Below are 25,822 nucleotides of genomic sequence, written 5' to 3'. Positions count from 1 at the left end.
AGACCTACCCTCTACTCCTACACCAACATCATTAGCAATTTTAACTTCCCACTGGATTCTCTCTTCTACAACAAAAGGTCAGTCTTTACTTCTCTCCTTGAGGCAGGAAACTCACCAATGATCCCTCAGACCTTTTACTCTCCCAATCTTGCTCTTTGTTAGATTATTCAGAGATCCTAGATTAATCCAACAGCAGAAAGAAAACTGATAAATGCTTTTCATCTTTGTTCAGACAGCCCATCACATTCGTGGTAAACTCCTTTTTTACTTTTACCCCAGCATAAGAAAAAGCAACTCAGACATTTAAAAGTTTATCAAGAAGTACTACTTTTTTTAAATTGAAATTCATGAGCTAGCCCCAAGAACTGATTAAATATATATTGAAGGTGATTTTTCATCACTGGAGATGTAAAATACTGTCTTCTACTTATCTATAGGAATACATACCAGAATATGAATGACTAACCTTTTTCCCCCTCTTCTTTCTGATAAACTAGAAAACAGGTGAGTAAAACTCTAGGTAAAATATAACATAACTTATCTTTATGAGGCCACATCTGGCAGAGCTAAGAATGCAAAACAAAACAAAGAGGAGTATGTGTGCGTTAAGGGGGAGAAGCATTCTGAATGTGAAAAAAATCCAATGGCTACTCTATCCAAGTTACAAACATGTCTCAAAACCTACATTTACAGATATTATGGTATAGAATAAGATTGAAACCATCTTTTCTTCTTACGGATTCAGAAAGTTGACCAGGGTTCACCTCTTAAACCATGACTGAGTTAGCACGTAAAACTGGCAGCGGAAAACAGTCATTTTCACATTATCAGTTTGTCCATTTAGTTCATGATCTTTACTTCTACCACAAAAGGCAATTTACTGATTTCAGCATACTGTGAGAAATCATTTAATTCCCTGTCGCCCACAGATGTGTTCCAGAAGGAAAATTTTCTGCCTTTGCAGATTTCACTAATCTACCTCCAACTCCCCAAACCTGTAAAGATTAGTGCTTTTACTAACTGAGCAGGTAAAAACAGAAAATATTAGTATTTAACATGAAATACTAGTAAATCCTCAAAATAATAGTAGGGCAATATTCTTACACTAAGAACTTCAGCTCAAGTAACTGGCAATGTGAGCATACAAAAAATGAGATACACCACAACAGCTTCATTTAATGACTTGTTTTTTGAAAGATAAGGGCCTTAAGTGTGTCCCTGCTGCAGGATTATTAGTTATCATTTTCTTTCTAAGTTTAATCAACTTAAAATACTTACAGCATGTGTATTTTAAAGATAAATACACTAACAGCATGTAAAACGTACCAAATAGTTAAATGCTACCTAGAAGAGCCAAAAAAAAAAAAAAAAAAAAAAGAAAAAGAGAGGTACTGAAACCTGTTTTGTGTTCTAGCTGAAATGAGTATTACTTGGTCCAACTGGATGACCAAGGACTTACACACACACACACACACACACACACCATGTAAGCAGTAAAGTCTAAGTAGACAAGCATATAGACAAGCATATAGACAAGCATTCTTTCTATTTATATATTATTAGCTATATTTATTGCTACTTAATTAGGTATAAAATATAAAACTCACTGATAATTACACTAAGAAATACTAGAAAATCATCAAAGAAAAAGTTAATGTGAAAACAAAATGCCACAGGGACAAAGCTAGTACTCCAATCATTAGGAGGTAGTAATATCGCATGAGAACAGTCTGCTTAAGCAGAAAAAAAAAAAAGTACTTGAGGTGTTCTTTCTCATTTAGAGAAAAAACTATAGACACTTTTTTGGTGCAATAATAGAAGTAGTCTGTTCAGGGTGTAAGAATCTCAACAAAAGAGTTACATTCAGACTAAACTCACTTTGTGAGTTAACTCTTACCAACTTACTTGCCTTTTCATGCACATCTGGATCACTTCACTAAAACTTTTAAAAACTGGAGCTAAAAAGGTAGTAAGACAGTTCAAATAACCACTTCCTGTCAGAAACTGGTTATTTCTTATTCAAAAGAAATGTCTTTCATTTAAAAAAATAAAGGCATAATGACAGATTCCTTAGTTTAAAAGGTCATACAAGACCCAAAAATAAAACCAGCTCACTAACCAGTTAATAAACATAGGCACATCCATACGATGAACTGTCTCATTAAAAAAAAAAAAAAAAAAAAGAAGCCCTTAATATACTGAAATAAAACAATTACTCAGCTGTATTAGGTGAAAGAAAGCAAGATACAGGATAGTGTATTTAGTACATAATACCATTTGTAAAAAGAAAAACAATGTGCAACGCAGGGCGGGGAGTACATACAATATTTGCCTTTACATGGATAGAATTATCTACAAGGGCAAATTGGTAACACTTGAGCAATGGGGATGAGAGTGAGGGTGTATCACATGACCACCTGCTGTATTACATTTTATGGTGAATCATGGACTATCTGAATGAATTACTAAAAAAATTAAATTGAAAATATAAATACATACATTCTGCCTTATTAGTCGTCATGTCCCCCAAAGTTTCCTGAGGATAGAGATAAAACAGTGTAATCCATCTCTGGAGTCTCTGTAGCTTTCGGCCCAGTGGACTAAATGCACTACTACTACTACTACTGAATAATTTTTAATATTTTAGGCAATATTTGATGAGCACTTGTGAAGTGCCTGACATTTAATATGTATTAACTTATATAATATCTCCATTTCTATGAGGTAGATAGAGTATATTTATGATGAAGGAAACTGAGGAATGGAGAAATCTGAAGGTCCCATAGCTAGGAAGTTAAAATAAAGCTTAAAAATGAATAGCTATCATTAATTGAGTCCCTAAGGAGGTACTTTATAATCATCTCACAGCCCTATAAATTGGGCGGTATTCTAATTTAACAGGTAAGGAAACTAAGGTTGAGAAAGATTAAGGCACTTCCGTAGGTCACAAAATTTCCTGAGGGTGGGCACATGACAGCGGTGGCAACAGCAGGAATGAAACCCAGGCCTGTGAGTCCAAACCCCGTGCCCTTTCCACTAACTACATTGTCACAGTAAATGCTAACCAAATATTTGAATTACCACGAACTATTGCCTCAAGTGATTCTGTAGCAGAGATGAGTTCACACAGGACTAAGAAAAAAGAAATCCTTGCATTTTTTTTCCATTCGCTGTTCTTAAATTCAGATTTGAGCTCCGCAGCCATCAGGAAAGTGACACTGTACATCCAGGAATACACGTTCGTAAGACTCTGCCACAGGCTGCTGTAAACAAGTCTTTATACCGTCTCTACAAGTTACTTTATGGAGTAAGTGAAATTATAAATTTCAGCGATACATTGTAAGCATTAAGATACAATTTTCTGTACTGTGCAAAAACAGGAAAAGATTTTTTAAATGAGGTGAAGTAGGGAATACATACTTGGCTTTACTATGACCACATGATATCCAAAAAACAAAACCCAATGTCTTAGGACGAGAGCTAACGTAAAGCTACTTCTCTACAAAAATGAAAAATGCTGTTAATTAGATACAATCAAGAAAATGAATGTCAAAAAGCAGGAAAAGGAAGGTACCATTTTATGGATTGGGTTTCTAAGTTTCCTTAGGCTCTCAGGTGAGAAAAAAAAAAAAAGTCATTCAAAAAGGGGTAACACTGGTTTTAAGTGTCCTTTTAACATTTTTCAGTCTGTCTCAGTCAAAGATTCATTTGCTTTCTGAATACATGTGTCCAATAAAAAAAAAGGTGCAAGCATATTGAACTGTAATTTCTACTGACCTGGGAAGTGACATAAGTATAACTTATGGCCATGCTCCAAGTGAACATTCAAATATTAATGAATATAAAAGTTTGAAAAGTTCCACTTGGAATTGCTAAGAATTGCAGATTATCAATCTATAAATAAAACAAAACGTAAAAGATCTTCTGGATACGAGAGGAAAAAAATCCATCAGTACACTTTTTTTTTTTTTTTTTTTAAATTCACAAAGAGTCATTGTCACACATTCTCTGTAAGGGACCAATAGTCTACTCAACTGATGCTGGCTTGCAGAAAATCTTCAGGACACACAGCAAACTATCGCATCATCAATACTACAATTTCTTCAGTGTTTGGAAGTAAGATCATCTTCCCCATCCTTATGTAAACTCTTTACTGCATCTTAATGAAGTTTCCCAGCAATGATAAATTTCTAAGGTGTTTTTTTTTTTTTTTTTTTTTTTTAAGACTTGCACTAGGATAAAGTAGGTTTTGGAAAAGTGACTTAGATACAGAAAAAAATCAAAAGACAGTGCTTCTATTACCAATCAGTATTTATTCTGAACAAGAAACCTTATAGTATCCATCACAATGCTATCACACTATGACAGTAAGTATTTTCAAAACAAATAACGTGTTCATTTTTTGTATCACCTAAAATAACCGTTTTGGCTTTACTTTTAAATCAGGAAATGAGCCGTGAGTGCAAAAAGATTTCAATAGCTGGGAACCGAAGTTATCTTTTAAACCAAACCTTTAAAGGCAGAACTGATGCAAACGAAGTCTAGGATGAAATTCCAACTTCTTAGGAAGGTATGACAAACTTAAATAGGTCATATTCCAGGTCCCTTAAAAACTGTCTTTTAATCTTTAACGTGTCAACGACTTTTCTGCGGTTCCTTTTACCAACAGGCAAAGAAAAAACAAGCCTTGTGGCTTCAACTATTGTCCGTCTCCTGCAAGGGTTACTTACTGCATGAGAAGCAAACACTGGACACTTCTAAATGCTTATTTTTAGATTTAGTATTAATCTCTTACTTAAGTTTAGACAGAGACATGTGGGAAGCTTGGTTGGGGGTGGGAGATCCGGAGGACCAAAACTCGGCTGGCATTGTTGGCCCCCAAAATATAAAAAATAGATGTAAAACAAAGGTGCATCGCCTAATATTCGTTTCAACGAAGTGCTTCAGAATGATAGATCTCAAGTGATTATTACCTTTTTGAAAAGGGTTAAAACCGAAACTGTTTTCAAACACCAGCTTCCCTTTTACAGGATCCCAACAGTTTTTTAAAAAGTTTTACAAATATGTTTTTCTTAGCCCCCCCCTTCCTCCCCGAAAGAATGTATTTCCATGACTACTGCCTTAAAAAAAAAAAAAAAAAGAGCGAGGGAAAAGAGTCAAAAATTATATTAAAAAGCACGGCTCTCACCATCTCAACTAAGCAGAAAAGAACAGAAAACAGTATGTCCCCAATGGGGTGGGAGCGGGGGAAAAGGGCATGAATAAAATACAGAACGAGAGGAAACCTTTGGTTTCGAACTTTATTGCACAAAGAGAGTGGAGAGAAGAGTAGGTCAGACGTTGCAGCGCTTCCCCTCGCGAAGCGGGCATGGCAGACACCGAGGCTACCGGGAAGGCAGGCACCTTCACCTCCTCTGCCCTCAACTGTCGCCTTCTTCCTCCTCCACCCCCCGCGGGCACCCCGGCGGCGCTGCCCCGGCGGACGGCCGGGCCAGATCGGGCCGGGCCGGGGGCGAGGCGGGCGGCGGGGGCCGGGCGAGCGGCCGGGCGGCGCGGGGGGCAGCGGCGGGCCGGGCCGGGCGGGCGGCGGGCGGCCTCCCCCGGGGCGGCTCCGGGCTCCCGGCTCCCGGCTCCGCGCCCGGCCCGGCGGCGGCGGCGGCGGGAACGCGGGCGCCAGCTCGCCGCGGCCGGCCGCCCGCACACACCCCCGGCCGCCGGCTCCCACCCCGCCCGCCGCCCGCCGCCCCCCGCCATGAGCGCCGCCGCTGGCTGCAGGCAGAGTCGCTGCCGCCCCGGCCGCCGCTGGCTCCAGTCCGCCGCCATTATTCTTTGTTCGCTGCGAGCGGCGGCGATGTTGTGGGGCTCGGGCGGAGGCTCCATCTTTACCGCGGCCCCTCCTGCGAGGGGAAGGCCCCGAGCGCGGGTGTCCGGCGCCTCCCCGTCCCCCCTCCGTCCCCCCGGCTCTCTCCGGCTCCTGCCTCCTCCTCCTGCTCCTCTTACCGGTGGTACAAGCTCCTCCGTCACTGCTTTCGTTCGCGGCCCGGATCTCGCTGGAGTTTTATTCTCTCCCCCACGTAACACACCGCGTCAAACTACACCTCCGCCGCGTCACTCACCAACACTCCGCTTCTCCCAGCCGCCCGGGCCACAGGCAGCAGCAGCCGCCGCCGACTGAGGAGCCGCAGCCAGGGAGCCAGCCAGCGCCGCCCAGTGCCGAGTGCGCAGCGGCCGCGCACGGAAACAGCCGAGCTCGGCCCGGAGGAGCTCGAGCGGCCCCGCCCCCCGCGCTGGAGGCGGAACTCGCCGAAGGCCTTCGGGCTCCTTCGGCCAAGGCGAAGGCGTTCCGCGGGGAGTGGGGGGAGGCGGCGAAGGTGGGAAGGGACGGGCGGGAGGGAGGAGTGGTCTGAGTCCCGCCGCGCCGTTTTGGCGGGTAAAAACCCGGCGGCGGAAATTTGCCGGAGGAAGGTGTGTGTGAATGTGGCCCCGTGGGGAATTCCCTAGGGGTGTCGACGGCTGGGTGGAAACCCCCGCGCGGGCCAGCCCCTGCGGCGGTAAGCGGCGGGCTCTAAGGCGGCTGCGGCGGGCCGGCCTGGGCCCTGGACCCTAGCCCCTAGTCCCTAAACGCCGTCGACCCCGGGAACTTTCGAACGCTGCGGGGACGTGGCCGACGCGCCGAGGGGTCTGGAACGCCGCTCGGTGCCGGAGTAGGGCGAGCCGGGAGGAAGGGCGGCGGAGGCTCTGCAAACGCCGCCAAGCCTGGTGCCCGGGGCCCGGGCCGGGTGCTGGGACTCGGGGTCGCTGCGCTGCCCCGGCGTTGTGGTAGCCCGGTGGGAGGGGTTTGCCCGGCCGGCGGCCTCTTCTCTGCGTGAGTGAGCGGAGAAACCTAGAGGCCGCCCGCCCTGCTCTTCGGTCTCCGGGGGGTAGCGGAGGGCGGGGGGGGGGGGGGGGGGCGGGGGGGGGGGAAGGGGGTAGTAGCTGGAGCTCCAGGGACTTGTGGCACCTCGCTGGGTGCAACCGGGCAGCCAGGCCCGGGAATGATCTGTTCGGTCCTCGGGGGCCTCCGAGCAATCACCTGTCCAGATCGAGGTTGCTCTTGGACACTCCGAAATATGACCTCCCTTCCCCCACCTGCCCGCTTTTTTTGGGGGGGGGGGGACCTTACTGGTCGCTGTCTTTTCATAGCCGTTTTCCACCTCAGTGGTTTACACCCATTGTGCCCTTTTCTTCACCACCCCACTCCCACTCTAAACCCGACAGTGTGACTAACGTTCCCTCGACTACCGAAACTGCTATCTCAGAGGTCGCTCAAGGCCACGCTTCTGACTCTTTTTACTGAACTCTGCGGCTCATGTCTATTATAATTCTCCTTCTGTCCTCTATCTTTCGGACGCTGAACGAGAGGGTTCAAATCTGAGCCCCACCCCTTACTGGCTTCCTGTTACAAAGAAGAGTTGCTCTTCCCAGTGCTCTAGATCCCCTTCTGCTTTCTCGGGGACTTTGGGCTGAAGAGGGGTCCCCTTTCCTTCTGTTATTTTCAACCCTTCTTTCACTGCTGGCTTTTCTGTCATTTGAACATGCTTAACTCTCTCATTTAAAATGTTTCTCTCCTTCAATCTTTCTCCATCTATGACTGCAGCTGTCTCTTCCCCAGGGGACATTCTCACGTGTTCCATTCCTCAGCCCTTTCCAGTCTGGGTTCTGTTCCTACCACTCACCTGAAGCAGCTCTGAATTGTCACACGCAAGCTTCCGTCCTCGTCTTACAAGACCTCATTCTAGTTTTTGACACTATTGACCACACCCCTCATTTAAATATGCTCTTCCTTCTGCTCTTATAGCAAAGTTTTCTTCTTATTTTTCTGATTGTTCTTTGACAACCAGCTTCTCCGTTATCCAGATATTGGAATCCTGCTGAGCTGAGCCCTAATGTGTACTTTGTTGGTGGTCTCATCCACATCCAGTAGCTTCAGGTTCCCTCTGCCAAAGACTGTCCAGCCCATAACTCAAACCTAGATCTTGCTCTTGGACTCTGGATTCATATTCCTAACTGACCTTGCTACACTTCCGTTTGGATGACTGCGCCATGTCAAACTCAACCTGTATATCATATTCCCTCCAAAATCCTCTTCCCAAAGCCCTTGGATTAGTAAAGGGCATCTACTCAGTTCAAGCCAGAAACTTAAGATACTTCTGACACACATCAGAACCCCCTAAACTTGTCTGCCTTAGAAAATTGGATTTGTGGCCTCTCTCCTTTCCTGTAGCCACTTTTCATTCTCTAGTATAGACAATCTTCATTCTTTGAAGTTCCTGCAATAACTACCATCTAGGTCCTACAGAACTGTTTTTGGGGTATTCCAATCCATTTGCCATACCGTAGCCATAGTAATATTTTTAAAAATATAAATCTGATCTAGTCACTACTCTGCTTGAATTCCTTTAATAGTTTCCCTTTGCTTACTGAACACAGTCTAAGCTCCTTATCATGAACACCAGACCCTCCACCATCTGGGCTTCTCATTCTCCCCAGCTCCCCCAGCTGTCTCCCTAGCTCTCAGCACTCCAGCCATATTATTCTTTTCATTTTTTTCTAGGCTGTTCCCTCTCTCTCTCTCTCTCTTTTTTTTCCCTACTGTAGGCTCTCATTTCAAGGTATACGGTTGTTTTTCCCTACCCTCTGGAATTCTTTTTACTACCCACTCCCCCTACCAAACAGTAACTTCTCACTTTCTTTTTCTGACTCACCATACATACTTATTTGTTTAATGTCCATGTAAGGTAGGCATTATGTCTGTCTTGTTTACCACCGGCTTTTTCCCTTCCTTCCCACTTCTAGCACCAGCGCCATTTCTAGAATGTAGCGGTGCTTGTTAAATACTTATTGAATAAAGAATGAATATGAGTGGTCCTGGGCAAAGTTTTTTTTTAATATTTTGGTGTTCAGATCCTTGCTCAGCCACTTACTAGCTATGTGACGTTGGGCAATTAATTGTTCATTCTTGTGCCTCAGTTTTCCCATCTGTAAAATAAAGACGATCATAACACGTACATCATCCTAGTGTTGTCATAATTAAATGAGACCATTGACGGGAACGTGCACTTGGAGCAATGTTTGGCAGGTAGCAAGCATTGATTAAAATGTTGCCTATTAGTAGCTTTTCCTTGCAGATCTCAGCCTTGTGTCAAATACATTTTCAAAATTGAGCTCTTCTTGCTCTTCTTACCCTGTACCTAACGCCAAATTCTTGGAATTATTGCCTCATGGCCTATTTTTATCACCCAGCAAAATGGTCATTTTTTTATAATTTGTAGAAATTTCCGCATATTCTTCCTGTCTGGTCACACTGACCTTCATGTAGGCTCTCTCTCTTCATATCGTACTTTGCTAACTTCATAGGTGCCTTCTGACTGAAGGCCCACTTCCCTTCCTCGCCTGTGCCCTGCCTTCAGACCCACAGGCCTCAAACCGTGTATTCTTGAGTTCTGCTCTCTTGGCCTCTGTACTCACCTGACTTTGTACATTCAGTCCTCCAATTCATCCAAGTGCAAGTTATTTTACTAAACCTTCGGATCCACTCCAGATTTGAAATCGAGTCTCGCAATTTAATCTGTTCTTCCCTACCATCTCCATGAACCATAAAAAATGAACTAGGAATGTCAAACTTTCAGCATCCATTTTCTGTCTCTGGGACTTAGAAGCTACCCTTATTTTCGACTCAGTTGCACCCCTGGAAAGTATCTATATTGGGGAAAGTAGAGAAGAGCACATAGATATAACTTGACTTAATGTAATATAGATAAGACATAGAAGTGCCTTCATAGAGATCCAGAAAAGGGGAAGGTCTCATGAGATGATTATAAAAGTCTTCAAGGAGAAAGTTATATCTGAGAGCTTTTCTCTAACCACGGCTTCCTTTTCCTGTTATTTTTCTCTATTATTTATACTGTTGAACCTAATTTTCACTTTCACTACAAACTCAAGTTCAACGAACCCTGCCTATTCTAATTCAACACCTCTCATGACTTAATTTGCTTTCCTACATAACTCCAAGGCCATGGTGATCCATTGCATTTATTCTAAAAGTATCTGTTAAATACCTGCTTTGTGTCATGTTTAGAAACTGGGGCTATAGTACTGAACAAAACATTGCTTCTGTCTCAAAGGTACTAAAATTTTCATCCTCTCGTCTTTTGGACATTTCTTTTTGTCCACTCCTTTGTGCTCCCAGCCAGTCTCATGGTTGCAAATACTAGGTCTATGCTACAACTTTAAAAATCATACCTTCCCTCCAAATCACTCCCCCAAACTCCAGGCTCATCGAAACAAGTACTTACTCACACTTCCACTTGGTTGTTGACTTAGCCTGGGTACCCCCAGAAAGCAGACCTGAGGCATAAGCTCTGTGCTATTATTTTATTTGGGAATATAATTCCTGGGAGAAGAGTAGGGAAAAAAAGTGTGTCAGGGGAATTGGTCAAGATTCTGTCAACGAAATGATAATGCTACCGTCCTCCCCAAAACACAGATACTTCCATTTTGTATGGGCCCGAACGTGAAACAAAGCACTGTCAGGTGGTTACGGCCTGAAGTATGTTGGCCATGGCAGTGGGGACAGAAAAAGGCCAAAGGCTCCACAGGCAAGGAGACCAAAGGGATCTGAGATGCTATAGACATCTAACAGACACCTCAAACTCAATGTATCCAAATCTGAACTGATTTTCCCCCTCACATCTATATCTGACAGCCTTTCCTATCCTTGTAGCCAAGATTAAAAATCTTGGCAAGATTCTTAGTGCTTTCCTTTCTCTCATACCCCACATCTATTCCTTTAGGAAAATTTATTGTCTGTCCCTTCAAAATGTATCCCAAACCTGCCTGCTTACTACCTCCACTGCAAGTGAGCCAAGTCTACAAGAGCTCATCTCTTGTCTGGATGACTGCAATCGCTTCTAGAGAAGTTCCCTTCTTACCTTGCCGTACACCAGCCACGCTGCTGCCTTAGCGCCTTGGGGCTGTTCCAGTGCGTAAAATGTTCTTTTTCCAAATATGGAGAGAGCTCACTCCCTCACTTCCTTCAAGTCTGCTGACATGTCACTTTCTCACTAAAGCCATGATCGATCGATCGATCGATCGATCATCTATCTATTTTTTTGCCTTTATTCATGAGGCTTTACATAGAGTTACTTCCTCATGCTGGATGGAAAATTACTGGAGCAAAGATAATGAAGCATTCCCAAGTCCTTGGCTGTCAAGTTGCTATTTAGAAGGACAAGAGCAATTTACACTCCTTTGTATGTCCCACCTCAGTCCACCTTTACTCCGATTGTTTATTTATGGGCATATCCATACAATAAAATATGGACCTCATTTTGGGGTGGTTTTTTTTTGACCATACTGTTTAAAATTGCAAATTGACACCCACCTCAACCACTCCCCATTCCCACCCCACTTTTCTGGAATCCCCATGCCCTGTTAATACTTTTTTTCTGTGGCACTTATTGCCTTCAAGTACACTATTTTACTACTTTTCATGTTTATTGTTGACTGACTCCCCTGCTAAAATACAAGTTTTCAGAAGCAGTATCTTTGTTTTGTTCGCTGATGTATCTCAAATACTGGAACCCTGCCCTGACATATAATTAGGTGCTCAGTATATATTTGTTGAATGCATTTCCAACTTGCCTGTTGTTGGTATTAGATGGCTCATACTCTTCAGATTTATTTTCTTGGTTGCATTTGCACTTAAATGAGGAGGTATGTAAAAGGTTTTCTTATTTGGTAATTTTCTCATAATCTTAATGTAATAGATATCAACAAATATTTCTAGTTCAAGAAGCAACTGGAATCATTAACATCCCTCTTTATAACAGCAAAAAGAAAAACATTGAACGGCCCAAATATCTCCCCTACCAAATAGTTAATTATTTAATTCATTTTTTTGTCCCTTAAATGTACATGTACCTCTTTTTTTTTCTTTCTTTCTTTCTTTTTTTTTTTTTTAAGAGAGAGAGAGGGCGCAACTGAGCAAGGGGCAGAAAGAGAGAGAGAGAGAGAGACATCTGAGGAGAGGCACAGGGAGGGGGAGGGAGGGAGAGAGAGAGAGAGAGAGAGAAGCGGGGCTCACCCAAAGCGGGGCTCATGTTTTACACAAAGCAGGGTTCATGTTCACCTGAAGTGGGACTTGAAGTGGGAGAGGTTCCTTGCCCAGTCAATGCAGGCTTATGATCTACTGAGTTCTTCCCCTGCAGTGTAGAGGGATGCTGAGGCTCTTCATAGTTGGAGTCAGTGCAAGTTATCAATGCTCACGAAGTCATCTTGTGATTTTCATCATACTTTCCAGATAGTTTTCCAACAAAGAAGAGGAAGTGCTGACCTGTTACAACTATTCCTGGTCTGTTTACCAGTTATAGTTCTCCATGTAAATTAATACATTGCTTCTTAAAATTAATCTTTTTTTTAAAAAAATTGAATGTTTATATATTTTTGAGGGTGGGGAGGGGCAGAGAGAGAATCTGAAGCAGGCTCCAGGCTCTGAGCTGTCAGCACAAAGCCCGACGCGGGGTTCACACTCATGAGTAGTGAGATCATGACCTGAGCCAAAGTTGGACATGTAACTGACTGAGGTGCCCCTATAATTAATCTTAAAGAACAACAACAACAACAACAACAACAAAACAACTCGTAACTTCACTTCCTCTTCCAGCTACTGTTGCACTTTTTTCTTTCCTTTTCTTCTCTTTTTTTCCTCTCTCTCTACCGTAAATACCTTGAAAGGGTTCTATGTTCACTGTCCCAGTTTCCTTTCTCTTATTTTCTGTTAAATCCACTCCAACTAGCTCTTGCCCCCCAGCATTCCACCCGACTGCTCTCCATGTTACTTAATCCAGTGACCTGTTTTTAAGTCTTGGTCTCGCTTGACCTGTCAGCAGCCTTCAACACAGGTGATCCCTCTCCCCCCTCCCTGTAACACTTTCTTCACTTGGCTTCCAGGACACTATGTTCTTCTGGTTTTTGTCCTACACTACTGGTCACTGTTCTCAGTTTCCTTTGCTCACTGACCTCTTAGTGTTGGAATGCCTCAGGACTCTGTCCTTGAACTTCTTTTGTTCTTGTACTCTCTCCCTTGGTGATCTCCTTCAATCTTATTGCATTAGATACAAGTAAGCTCACAACTCCCTAGTTTCAGACCCAGACTTGTATAACCAAGTACCTCAGCATCTCTACTTGGATGTTCGATGGACCTCTCCATTCTGTTATATCGAAACCGAACTCCAGATCTCCTCTCCCCTCAAAAACCTCTCCCTACAACCTTCTCCATCTCAGTTAACGGCAACACCATCATTCCCATCGCAGAGGCTGACTCAGCAACTTTAACACCCCCGTGTCCAAATCCTGTCATTAAATCCTATTACCCTTTCTTCAAAATATATGGCCCCTCTTCCCATCTTCTCTGATGCCACCACTGTCAGCTTTGACTATGATTTTGTATCAGTCACCCTTAATTTCATTCGATTCTCAACATAGCAGCCAGAGCCATCCTTTTAAAACGTAAAGCAGACCATGCCATCGCTGTCCAAAATTCTCCCACAGGTCCCCATCTCACTCAGAGTGGAAGCCATGACTCTTACAATTAGCCTACAAGCCCCATTACCTCCCTGCCCTCGCTCTCTGATATTCTTCCCCTTACTTTTCTGTTTGGTCATGGTGGCCACCTTGCCGTTCCTCAAATATCTTGGATACACTCTCTCCTCAGGAACTGTGCAATTGCTTAGAATGCTCCTTCCAGACATTTCCACGTCTTTCTTATCTCCTCAGATCTTTGCTCACATGTCCCCATTTCTGTGAAGCCTTCCCTTACAACCCTGATAAAAATTGTTTACCCTGCACCCCGCCTCTCTTCTTTTGCTGTCCTTATCTCCCTTTGCCACTTAATTTTTCTCCATGGCACCTACCACTTTCTGGTGTGCTGTCTACTTAACTCACTGATTGTGTTTATTGTCCATCTAACCCCTCTGGGGCAGGGGCTTTTGTCTCTTTTTTCACTGCTGTGTCCTTAACGTCTAGAACGGTGTCTTATATACAGCTGGTGTTCAAATATTTGACTGAGTGCTGTTGAAATTCAGGATCTAATACTAATCTCCTGGCGTTGGTTGGCAAAACAGATCCCCTTCGGCCTGATCACCTCTGGATGCGTCTAAAGATAATTGAGTTTCCGTATTGCAGCCTGAACCATGATGGTTCCCCCAAGGTACTGCCTTCTTGTGGGGCTTGATTTCAGCACGGCCACCCTCTCTGTCTTGGTTCTATATAACCTGAAAGAGATGAGGACCTCTTTGAAGCTTTCTGATTTTTCATGGCCCAGAGTCAGAACGGGGGATCTGGCCAGCAAGATTCTGGTTACTTTTAATTTCTATTTTGAGGACTAAATGGTAAGCTTCCAGTACTGCTGCATTCTCAGCTTCCTGTGACTGAACGCAATGCCATGTAAACAAAGTCAATGGCCTCTTCTCCTCCTAGAAATTGCCAGAGGGCCGGTGGTTGGCATTTGAGGTCAGTAGTGGTAACAAGGGAAGATTTATTGAGTGCTTACTTTGTGCCAAGGGCTGTTCTATACACTTTGGCTGTATGAATTAATTTAGTCCTCTCAATAACCCAATGAGGAGAATATTAACATTACGAAAATTTTATAGATGAGCGAGCTGAAGCACAGAAGGGTGAAGAAATGTCCCTGAGGTCTTAGAGCTTAGTAAGTGGCAAGGTCAGAACGTGAACGCAGACAGTCTGGCTTTAGAACTTTGCTCTTAACCACTGCGCTCCTCTGCCTGGTTGTAGAGGGAACAGTGGGGAGAGACTCTGCATTGGAAGGAATGCAAAGTAATTATGGTTTCTTCATTGTAATTTTACCATTCTGAAAGTACCATCGTAACCCAAACACTTCCCGCACCCCCCCCCCCCCCCCCCCCGCCGCCGACATCAGCCTATTGCCACTTTCATCCATGCCACAAGAATCAGGCCAACTAGCTTCTAAGATATCATGCTTCCTAGGCAAAGAGTAAGCTCCCTGAAACACTCTGCCAAACCACTCCCTTCTCTCTTCGCTTCACTGGCTCCTACTCTTTAGCTGAGCTGGGAAGGGTATATCATTAGCTCCGAGTTCGTCCTAACTGTTCTCCCCACCATACCAACACCCCGGTCTGGTTTAAGCGCCTCTGGTTTTGTTTCCATCAAAGTGCCTATCACACTTACTTGTCATGATTGAATTGTCTAGTTCCTTGCTGCACTATAATCTCTATGAGGGTAGAGATTACATCTGCCTTATTCATTGCAATATGCCTAGCATGATGTTTTTCACATTGGAGGGGTTCAGTAAAATTGTGTTGAATGAATAAAAGTGGTTTTTCTATAGAATACTATATCCATGCATCAAGATGAGTTTTCTTATGGCGAAGCAAGTTCATCTAGCCTGAGATGGCAAAGATAATTTTCTTTTCATCTGCCTTTTAGCTTTTGGGTTTTCATGCTATCTTTGTCTATGCCATAATGCTAGTTTCCAGTTGGTGTTTCTTTCTGACTCAGATTCAACTATCATTCAACTGCTGTGTGATGTCTCACTAGGGTCTTTCACATAGGTGTACTAATTTAAGCTGAGATAACTTCCCTGAGTTTCAGTTTCCTCACCTATATATCCAAGATACCTGGTTTACTTGAATAAGATAAAACTGTAAATTTGAAGATGGAGTTTGGATTTAGAGCTTCCAATTCTATTTTTGTTTAATGTTTATTTTTGAGAGAGAGAGAAAGAGAGAGAGCTAGCAGGGTAGGGGCAGAGAGAGAGGGAGACACAGAATCCGAAGCAGGCTCCAGGCTCTGAGCTGTCAGCACAGCACCTGATGCAGGGCTTGAACTCACCAACCCTGAGATCAGGGCCTGAGCCCAAGTTGGATGCTCAACCACTGAGCCACCCAGGTGCCCCTAGGGCTTCCAATTATAACTGTAGATTTCTTTTTTTCATATATAATGTTGTCTTCCTATTGCCATCTCTGATCTGTGTCTACTAGGCCCTAGGTAGCACCCACATTATTGAGTGACAGCCATATTCCATAATCTTATCATACGTACCTCCTCCACGAACCTTTTCTCCCCTCCCCTTGGTTCTGTTTTTTACATTTTACTCATTTCCTTTCCATTTCCACTCTGCTAGCTTCTCTCCCAGACAGTGGCACTTGGGGTTTATGAACACATTCTCAAGCCTATCCTAATCTTATATACGCGTTGACGGCTTTAGTGATATTTGGTTATTTCTATTGTATGTTCTCATTACTTATATCTATTTCAGAGATATGAGAGAAGTTTGAGAGATTTGAACCAGGACACATACTATCTGGGCTCCCGAGCAAATAAGATGATTAAACACATGCTTTGTGCTCTGTTCTTCCCTGACACTCCACAGGACCAGAATAAGAAAAGTATGAACCCTTGTGGTATAAACAGAATAATGCCACCCCACCCCCAGACACTCATGTCTTTCTTCCTGAAACCTGTGAATATAGTAGCTTACATGGCAAGAGAGACTTTGCAGATGTAATAAAGTTAAAAGATTTTGAGAAGGGGAAGATTAGTTTGCATTATATGGGTGTAATCACAGAGATCCTTATAAGGGCAAAAGGAAGGCGGGAGAGTTTGAGTCAGAGAGAGAGAAAAAAATTTAAAGAGGTTCTGTTTTGAAGATAGATGGTGAGGTCACAAGCCAAGGAATACAGAAACCTCTAGGAGATAGAAAAGGCAAAGAAACAGATCCTTCCCTATAGTGTTCAGAAGGAACGGAGCCCTGCCACCACCTTGATTTTAGCCCACTAAGACTGCTTTTAGACTTCAGACCTTCAGAACTGTAAGATAATACGGTTGCGTTTTGAGCCTTAAGTTTGCGGTGATTTGTTATATTGGCAATACTAAATTAATTCCACTCCCTAAGGACAGAAAAGAACAGGAAAGGAAACCATAGGAGTTGAGAGAATCCACACATGTTTAGAAGATGGGATAGATGGAAGAAAAGTAACAGATGGAAGATGGAAGCTGACATCTGAGTGCCCACAGTGGGGGGGGGGGGGCGGGGGGGGCAGGGGGGATATCAATAAGAAGGAAGTAATTTGTCCTATAGAAATCCAGAAGGTTTCAGGGATTAGAGGTCATACCTAATACATCCCATTTACAGAGCCCAGGAAAAGAGTACAAAGGAAGGCCTACAGAACATTTGGCTAAATATTTTAAGTTATAAATCCAGCTAACAAACCACTATCTAAAGTATATTCTGTCCTATCTTGAGAAATGCAGAGAAGGGACCTCCATTTGGGGGCACACCAGTGAATTTAAAGAAATTGTTCAGCATGAAACAGAGGAACCAACAAACTACTCAACCAACTAACCAACCAAACAGAAAACCTGCTACGTCTGATATATTGAGCTGAGAGTTAAAGTGATGGAGAGTTTTGAATGAGTGATATGTTCTTAAGACAACCCTTAAGTGACAAGAACAATGCAATTATTAACTCCAGGAAAGACAAAAAGTTGGGAAGAGGAGGAAAATTAATTATAGCCTATTATACAGCTCAAATAGAACTGGAATACAAGGCTCTAAAAATATAACCGCTAATTATTAATCTAATTAAAGTTATATATAATGAAAGACCATGTATGTAGTGGCCATGCAGAGAGGGAGAAAAATAAACCCTCATTTCCATAATGCAAAGTGAATAATGCCTAAAGCAGAAATACCAAGTTACCACAATTGAAATATGTGTAGGGGGCGCCGGGGTGGGCCAGTTGGTTGAGTGTCTTGACTCCTGATTTCAACTCAGGTCATGATCACAGGGTTGTGTGTTTGAGCCCTGCATTGGGCTCCAGACTGAGTGTGGAACCTGCTTAAGATTCTCTCTCTCCCTTTGCCCCTTTCCCCTGCTTGCACTCTGTCTCTCTCTCTCTAAAATTAAATGTGTGTGTGTGTGTGTGTGTGTGTGTGTGTGTGTGTGTGTGTGTAGAGATATGGAGGTCAATTCCAAAGAATTAGCTAAAAAAATTCACAGTGACTATCTCTAGGGAAGGGTAAATATTCAGTGAGAAGGCTGTGAACTATTCAAACTATGAACATGTATAGCTTTGATAAGGCTAGATTCTTTTTTTCTTTTTTAAGTATATTTATTTTGAGAGAGAGAGAGAGTGCTAGCAGGGGAGGGGCAGAGAGAAAGAAAATCCCTAGTAGGCTCCGCGTGTCAGTGCGAGCCCAAGCTGATGTGGGGCTCAATCTCACAAACCATGAGATCATGACCTGAGCCGAAATCAAGAGTCGGATGCTTAACCAACTAAGCCATCCTAGGCGCCCAATAAAACTAGATTCAAAAAAAAAGGGGGGGGGGTGGGGAGAAATAAAAGATGATCTTAAGGGGAAAAATTATCAAAGATGCTTTCCTGAATTTGAAAAACATGAGCATGAAGATTGAAAGAGATGCAAAAGGGCCACGTCTGAGCACATGGCCATACAATTTTTAAAAGCTTTAACAGTTTTTATTTATTTTTGAGAGAGTGAGACAGAGTGTGAGTGGGGGAGGGGCAGAGAGAGAGGGAGACACAGAATCCGAAGCAGGCTCCAGGCTCTGAGCTGTCAGCACAGAGCCTGTCATGGGGCTCAAACTCAGGACTGGAAACCATGAACTGTGAGATCACGACCTGAGCCGAAGTCAGATGCCTAACCGACTGAGCCACCCAGGCACCGCCACCATACAATTTTAGAATGCCGGTTTATAAAAACAAAAGAGATAGTAAAAGCCTCCAGGAGGGACTGAAGTTTCCTACAGAGGACTAGAAATGAGAATGGCACCAGCCTTCTCAACAGCATCATCGGAAGCTCGAAGACAATGTATCAATGCTTTTCCTAATCTTGAGGGAAAAGTATTTCAAATACAGTATTGTGTTTTTAGACTTGTCAGGTTTTCACACTTTCTTAGGAAACTATTAGAAAATATGCATCATCCAAATGTAAACCAATAAAGAAGATCCAGGAAACAAGTGAGTATCTGTCAGCTTAGGTTATGAGACAGTCACAACCAACAGGAAAAGTCCCCAACAAAGTTGAACTTGTACTCACCCAATGTGTTCATCAGGTAGTTCTGTTGTCACCTTAGTGGGGCGGAGGCTGATGCAGTCCTCTATCTGGGACATTATGGCTAGTCTTGCGGCAGAGAGAAGAGAGAGAAAGAGGTAGTAGATCTTACACTTCCACCTTGGAGCGACACATGCCATGGGCCAAAGTAAGTCACATGGTCACTTCTGAGTTTAACATGGCGGACATGTACAGTCCTTCCATAGAGAGGAACGTCACAAGTCATGGCCTAGGCCATCAAGGGGGTAAGGAAGTATAATTCACCCCAGGGCAGGATTAGCAGATATTTTGAATGGTAATAAAATCTATCCGAAAGGAAACCCCTGCAGTGGAGAGAGGCAAAGGGAATACCAGGACAGCATCTGTGAGAAGGAGGAAGAGAGCTTCAGGCAGAAGGTCAGGTTGGGGGAGGGAGGGGGTTGGAAACTGGCACTGGTAGCTTTGTGACAGGTTTGACAGCTAGATGCCGGCCTCTCTGGGTGGGCACGAGAAGACAGAGCGGCGAGGTAAGCAGTCTCTTCGAAAAATTGTAATGTTTCAAAAACTGTTTCTCGTGTGAAATTTTTCGAATACAAATTTAAATTACTTGTTAAGTGGATAGTTTACCTCAACCGTGTCTTGTGTGTTTGTGCCTCTGATGTGCACGCATCCTGTGTTTGTGTTGTGTGGGACTGGGCGGTTCCTCTCAAACTGTAGTTGGGAATTTTTGTTAACCTGTCTGCCACAAGGTCAGAAAAGAAATTAAGAGTAAGCTATTATAAACGTTAATAGCAGGGCACCTGGGTGGCTCAGTCAGTTTGGGTGACTGACTCTTGATTTCAGCTGAGGTCGTGATCTCAGTTTGTGGGATCGAGCCCCCCGACAGGCTCTGTGCCGACAGTGTGGAGCCTGGTTGGGATTCTCTCTCTCCCTCCCTCTCTCCCTGCCCCTCCCACTTTCCCTCTCTTTCTCTCTCTCAAAATACATAAATAAACTTAAAAAAATACTTTAACAGCAACTCAACAGAGTAGTGTATGTCTATTGAAATCAATAATGCAAAATGTGGAGGTTATGTCATATTCTTGGTTTTTAAATTTCTTCTAGTAAATCATTTCTACCCTCTTTTACAAACACCTGCATTGGATTGGAAATTCAGAAAATTTGGTCCTTCACCACAGTGTTAGAAACACTGATTGAGGGGATAAAAGTAAAGCTCTAGGATGAAAATATTTAGAAATGCTGCCCTAGGACAATCAGCAAATGACCATGCTATACTTCTGACTGTCCTGCCCCCTCTGCATTATACTCAGAGAATTTTGTGTAGAAAGAACAGAAGCATATTGAGGTCAGCTCTCCCTGTCCTTCTGTGACAACTTATTTGCGACAACCTCCTCCTCATCCATCTTGGCCCCTCAGTAAAGCACCTGGAAAGAACCCAAAGAAAACAGTTGTGTTTTCCAAGAAACCGTGGGAAAACAGCATCAGCAGGCCCGAGGTGAAGACATTTGACTTTCTAAGGATAACAAGCTTGCTTTATGCAGTCCTATCCAAATTCTGCATTTTTGTCAGCGCTGCTCTCATGTTAACAGTCAAATACCTTAGATATTAGCAATAATAATATAAAAAGATGGGGATTCTCTTGCCTTTTTAACTAGTTCGTTAGGTTCTTGCTTCTTTCCTTCGGGCTTTATGCTCACGCTACGGGTGCCTATTCACAGGAAACAAAGAAAACGTCCATACTAACTGTCTTTGGGGGCTTCAAAAACTTGATGCTTGTGATTGAGTAAAATACAATTTATCATAGGATGCACCTCAGAAATACCAGAGCACATCTCTTCTCCAGAATAGTGACATTTCTTTTCAATATATGAGCGAAAATGATGAAGTGGTCAGTAATTCTGTCGATTTTAACGCTGAAGTTCACATGTGTCTTGACAAAACACTTCTGGGCTCTTGTCAGTTGTGGGTTAGTCATGGATGTTGTCTTGGTGACACTGGAAAACAACACAGCCGACTCATGTCCAAACAGGAATTGTTACTACCTGCACTCAGGTAGAGGATATAGAGGTTTAAACCATGCCCCGAGGGGCATCGCATCTCTGCACAGTGAAAGGCTGTCAAAACCTGGTTAGCTTCTGCGAGAGGAGTCAGTGGTTCTCCTAAAACTAACCATATCGAGGTATTTGACCTTTGTGGTCTGGTACTTAGTGAGGGGCTCTCAAGTTTCTTTTTCTCACACAACACATTTCTACCAATAGCATCCAAAGATGATACCGGGGGGAAGGGGTGCTGTCCATTTTCAAAAGCTCCTCCCACCCACGTTTGAAATCCCTCCCCACTCTCCCCCCTTTTACAAGGAATTTAAAGAGTATTTTTATTTGAGTGTGCAAGGATGATAGAGAAGGAGGGAATAAATCTTTTAACCCATACACATCTCCAGGCAGCAAATGAGAATAAGAACCCTTAAAAATTTCAATGTCATGATTGCTAGTGTCCCTGCTCTGTGCAGACTTAGCAAGGAATCTGGTCTTGTCAGCTAAATTCTTATATTTCAGTATTTGACATACTTTTTTTTTTTTTTTTAGGGACTTGTCAATGATGATTTAGTGTATGTTTCTGCATGCTGCATCAACCACAGTGTTGCTTCTTTCAGGAAATATCTTCTTGCCAACAGAACTTTGAGGAGGACACACGTGCACAAGCAGATTTTATATCATTAGGGTTGTGCATTTGCAGATCAGAAAAACAACTTTGTTTCGTCCTAATCTGTCGGTTGGAATGAATATCTTCACAGTTCTGAGATCCTCTTAAACTAGGAGGTCCCTTAGGGGTGCCTGAGTGACTCAGTTGGTTAGGCATCTGATTTCTGCTCAGGCCATGATCTCACAGTTTATGGGTTCGAGTCCCAAGTCGGGCTCTGTGCTGACAGCGTGAGCCTACTTTGGACCCTCCGTCCCCCCCTGCTCCTCCCCTGTGCGTGCTCTCTCTCTCAAAAATAAATTTAAAAATAATAATAAAATGAGAAGGCCCTTAGTAATCTATTCTCAAACTACAAATGAGGGTTATAAACATCAGTGAAATGGAATTGAACTTGCTAGAATTTGGTGTGCTCACAGCCCTGGCTCTTGACAGGATGGCTTCTCATTCTAGGTTCGTGGAGTTTTCCTATCTAGACTGATTTTCTTCCAGGATGGACAACACCCCCCTGCCTCCCAGTACAATTACCTTGTGTAGCTTCATCTAATGAATCTGCAGGTGTTATCATCTAATATGTTACTCTCTAACACCCTGTAAATGTTACTCATTTCTATTCTATGGCAGTTGCTAAATCGTTTTTGTAACTGTGGTTTTGAGATGAACCAGTAGAATGCTTTTCTATTTGTGTGTCAGAGTTTCTCATACTTCTTCCAGGAAGGCAGAACTGAATCATTTTCAGGACTTTTTTTGTTTTGTTTTTAATTGAGCTGTAATTGACATACTATTAGTTTCGCTTTTATATGACCTACTCTGTCATTGTCAGTCCAAGATTAGACAGATAGCGTTTGCTCTTGTGGCCTTCGTGATGCAAAGTGTGAAAAGACTTATGATCAAAACACTCCTTAAGCGGCTTGCTGCAGCCCGGGAATGTTTACTGGAATTACCCATAGCGCAGCATGAAGCCAAAGGAACTTAAAAAACACCCTCCCTTTCTTTCCATGAGGGCTTGTCCTAAGTTGTGGCTTCACTGTCAGAGCTTGCTGCACACATACAGGCAGAGCTCCTCTCTTGTGGTAGGAAGTGTATCACCCATTCAGGCAGTAATCTGCCCAACCAGATAGACTCTAAGTGCCTCCAGGCTGGGGACAGAGTCTTACTCATTGCTCTCGTCCAGCACCTCCTTCTGTGCCTGGTTATTGACCTGAGCAGAGTGAACCAAACTCAACACCCGAAACACAGAACACAAGAGACTAGAAACAGAGAGCTGAGTGGAATAGAGAGGGAGGCATGGAAGATTTGTGCTAAAGATTGTGTTCTTAAAATTCTTAAAGGTGAGGATTTATTTTTTTAAAAAATTTTTTTTTCAACGTTTTTTATTTATTTTTGGGACAGAGAGAGACAGAGCATGAATGGGGGAGGGGCAGAGAGAGAGGGAGACACAGAATCGGAAACAGGCTCCAGGCTCCGAGCCATCAGCCCAGAGCCTGACGCGGGGCTCGAACTCACGGACAGCGAGATGGTGACCTGGCTGAAGTCGGACGCTTAACCAACTGCGCCACCCAGGCGCCCCAGGGTGAGGATTTATTAAATAAGAGGCCGAGGATTTTTTCCAAGAAAAAAATGGCAAAGTACAAAGGCTGTTTGGGGCATACAGGAAACATAGTAGTTTTCTTCACGATTTCGAACTTTCTCTACAAAGGGCAGGGTTGAGGATGGTAACTACATCCCTGGGTTGTTATGAGGAAGAACGAGAAGATCCATGGATCTCCCTTAGCGCTGGGTCCCTGACCCATTGGGAGTGATTAGTATTAGATATTCTTACCATCATATTCATTGCATCCAGATAAAGGGTAGTTTTGTGTCTCGAATTAAAAAACTGCCGATTAAACTGTTACATGATAATTTCTTACCGTCAAAATTATTTTCTACATATCGAAAGATTTTAGACTTATTTCGACAGATTTTAAAAACCATGTTCCATTCTCAGGCCACATATAAAGAGGAACTCTCGCATGTTCAGAGTCTAGTTCGTTGAAATCACTTTTTGACTCAGAGACGTTGATTTCCGTGTTTTTTTCTCGCAATGTTTTCTGTGATATCAAGTGTTGGAAATGAGAAATGCAGCATTCCTAAAACGTCTCATCTGCCGAATCCCAGATTTTCTCACCAACCACTGGCAGGGACCCTCCTTGCACTTGCTTTGTCTTTCCAGAAAGAGTCCAGAGGGCATTCTCAGGCGACAACCAAATTCACATTCTTTCCTGAATTCCTGCATGTCACATCCTAACCTGCTGCTTCCATGGTCTTCCCCATTGTAAGAGTTGCTCAGAACACAATCCCTGGAGTCACTTTTGGCTCTCCTCTGTTTGTTACACCCCTCCAACCCCACCAAGACTCTAAATCCAGAACCTGGCTCCCATCTGTCTTCCTCCACTGCTGCTTCTCTAGCCTAAGGCATCATCATCTTTCACCTATAATCACCCCCAACAGGTTTTTCTGCTTTTGTCTTGGCCCTACTATAGTTCTGTCGTCAGCACAGTGGCCTGAACAAATCTTGCAAGGCTAAGGCAGCTCTCCGTCCCTCCTCTACCTGAAACCCAGCAGTAGCTGTGGCTCTCACTCAGAGTGAAAGCCGAAGTCTTTGCAGTGTTCCCCTCCTCCCCTGGCCCTGCACAATGGATGCTCACCACTTCACCCCTCTCTTCCCCTCCTACTCCCTTCTGGGCACTTCCTCCAGACTCACTAGCCTCCTGGCTGTTTCTTAATCTCACCAGACACGCTCCTGCCTAAGCGTCTTTGCCCTATCTCTTCCCTCTTCCAGAAAACCGCCTCCAGGATCTGCAGACTTAACTCCCTCACCTCCTTCGGGTCTTTGCTCGTGTGCTCACTGAAGCAAGCCTCCCTTGACCACGTGAATTAATACTGCAGTCCGGGCCACCCCACCCTCTTGAACACACTCCACATTTTCTTTTTCCACAGCACTTAGCAGTGTAACATGCTATAAAATGGACTCATTGATTATGGTTGGTTGCTTGCTAGATTTCTCACAAGGGCAGGCATCTTTGATTTGTTCACTATGGTTCCCAAGTGCCCAGAACGCATCCAAGTGCCTCAGAGGCATCCATTGAATACTTGTTGAATTGTACTGAACTCTGATAAATCCGCTGACTGAGACCACCACAAGGTGCAGTGGAAATATATGGAAAATGGCCTGCACTGAGCAGGTTAAGAAAGACTTTGTGAAGGAGCTAATGTCTCAGCTGGACTTGTTTCTGGATAAACAGAGTGAGGAGACCCAAGGAACCATGGGAAGCAATGAGATCACAGATGCAAAGTAGTCCCTTGGGTGTTGTTTCAGGTGGAAATTTAAATCGGACTCAACTTATATTACCGTTCTGAGTAAGGAAGTCAAGTCCCATTGGGAAAACCCTTTGTAAACAAATGTGTCAATAAAGCTTAGGTCTGTCTGGCTGTACCTCATTATCACAGTCAGCACTGATAACATTTCATGGTCAAACTGCATTGGCCAGGAATTTCAATCTGACCAGCCCCAATCTTCGTTTCGGTCAGTAGAGTGGCCGGTAATGAAATGATAAGGTTCTGCTAGCCAAAGTAGCAGTTAAGGAAGTTTATAATGAATCTTTAGAAAGAAATGCAATGGCACAGAGCCTTTTCTCATTTGAGGTGTTCTTTCTGTGCAGACCAGGGTTGCCTCAGAGATAGAGTCCTAGCTATTCAGTACTTGGGACACAAATCCACTCTCAAATCAGCTTTGTAACTTACAGTGTATGATTTCTGTGTTCTTGACAATCTGTGCCATCTGGTGGCTTCATATTAAATAATATTCTTGATAATTAGACATCAAGCTCAGTTGTTTCTAGCTGTTGGAGGAGTGTATGTGCTGTCAGCATGTAAATCTAACACATTTTAGAATTGTACATTCTTTACAATGCTTAGCTGCGCCCTTGGAATTTCAGTAGGCAGATCCAAAGC

At 43.5% G+C, this 25,822-nt stretch overlaps 1 protein-coding gene and 1 long non-coding RNA gene across 7 annotated transcripts in view; one reads left to right on the top strand and one right to left on the bottom strand.

The window, feature by feature from the left end:
- Positions 1–6,238, bottom strand: part of CREB1 (cAMP responsive element binding protein 1) — a 61,259-nt gene extending 55,021 nt beyond the window's left edge. For 3 of the 5 annotated variants that reach the window (XR_015255478.1, XM_086719453.1, XM_025912303.2), the window contains exon 1: positions 6,001–6,226. The gene's annotated coding sequence lies outside the window, so the exon portion shown is untranslated. Of the gene's footprint in view, positions 1–6,000 lie in introns of all 5 variants that reach the window. The other 2 variants (XM_086719454.1, XM_025912304.2) reach the window with 2 other exon arrangements.
- A 141-nt stretch (positions 6,239–6,379) lies between these two features.
- LOC147578646 (uncharacterized) overlaps positions 6,380–25,822 on the top strand; it is a 75,028-nt gene continuing 55,585 nt past the window's right edge. Inside the window, exon 1 of one of the 2 annotated variants that reach the window (XR_015255485.1) lies at positions 6,380–6,551. This is a non-coding gene — a long non-coding RNA (uncharacterized LOC147578646). The remainder of the gene's footprint in view (positions 6,552–25,822) is intronic. The other variant, XR_015255483.1, reaches the window with a different exon arrangement.

The sequence above is a fragment of the Puma concolor genome, chromosome C1 (genome assembly GCF_028749965.1).
Source record: "Puma concolor isolate L17-30 chromosome C1, mPumCon1.1.hap2, whole genome shotgun sequence".
Taxonomy (NCBI): domain Eukaryota; kingdom Metazoa; phylum Chordata; class Mammalia; order Carnivora; family Felidae; genus Puma; species Puma concolor.
Note: the sequence above shows the minus strand (reverse complement) of the source record. Positions and strands in the feature narration are given on the sequence as shown.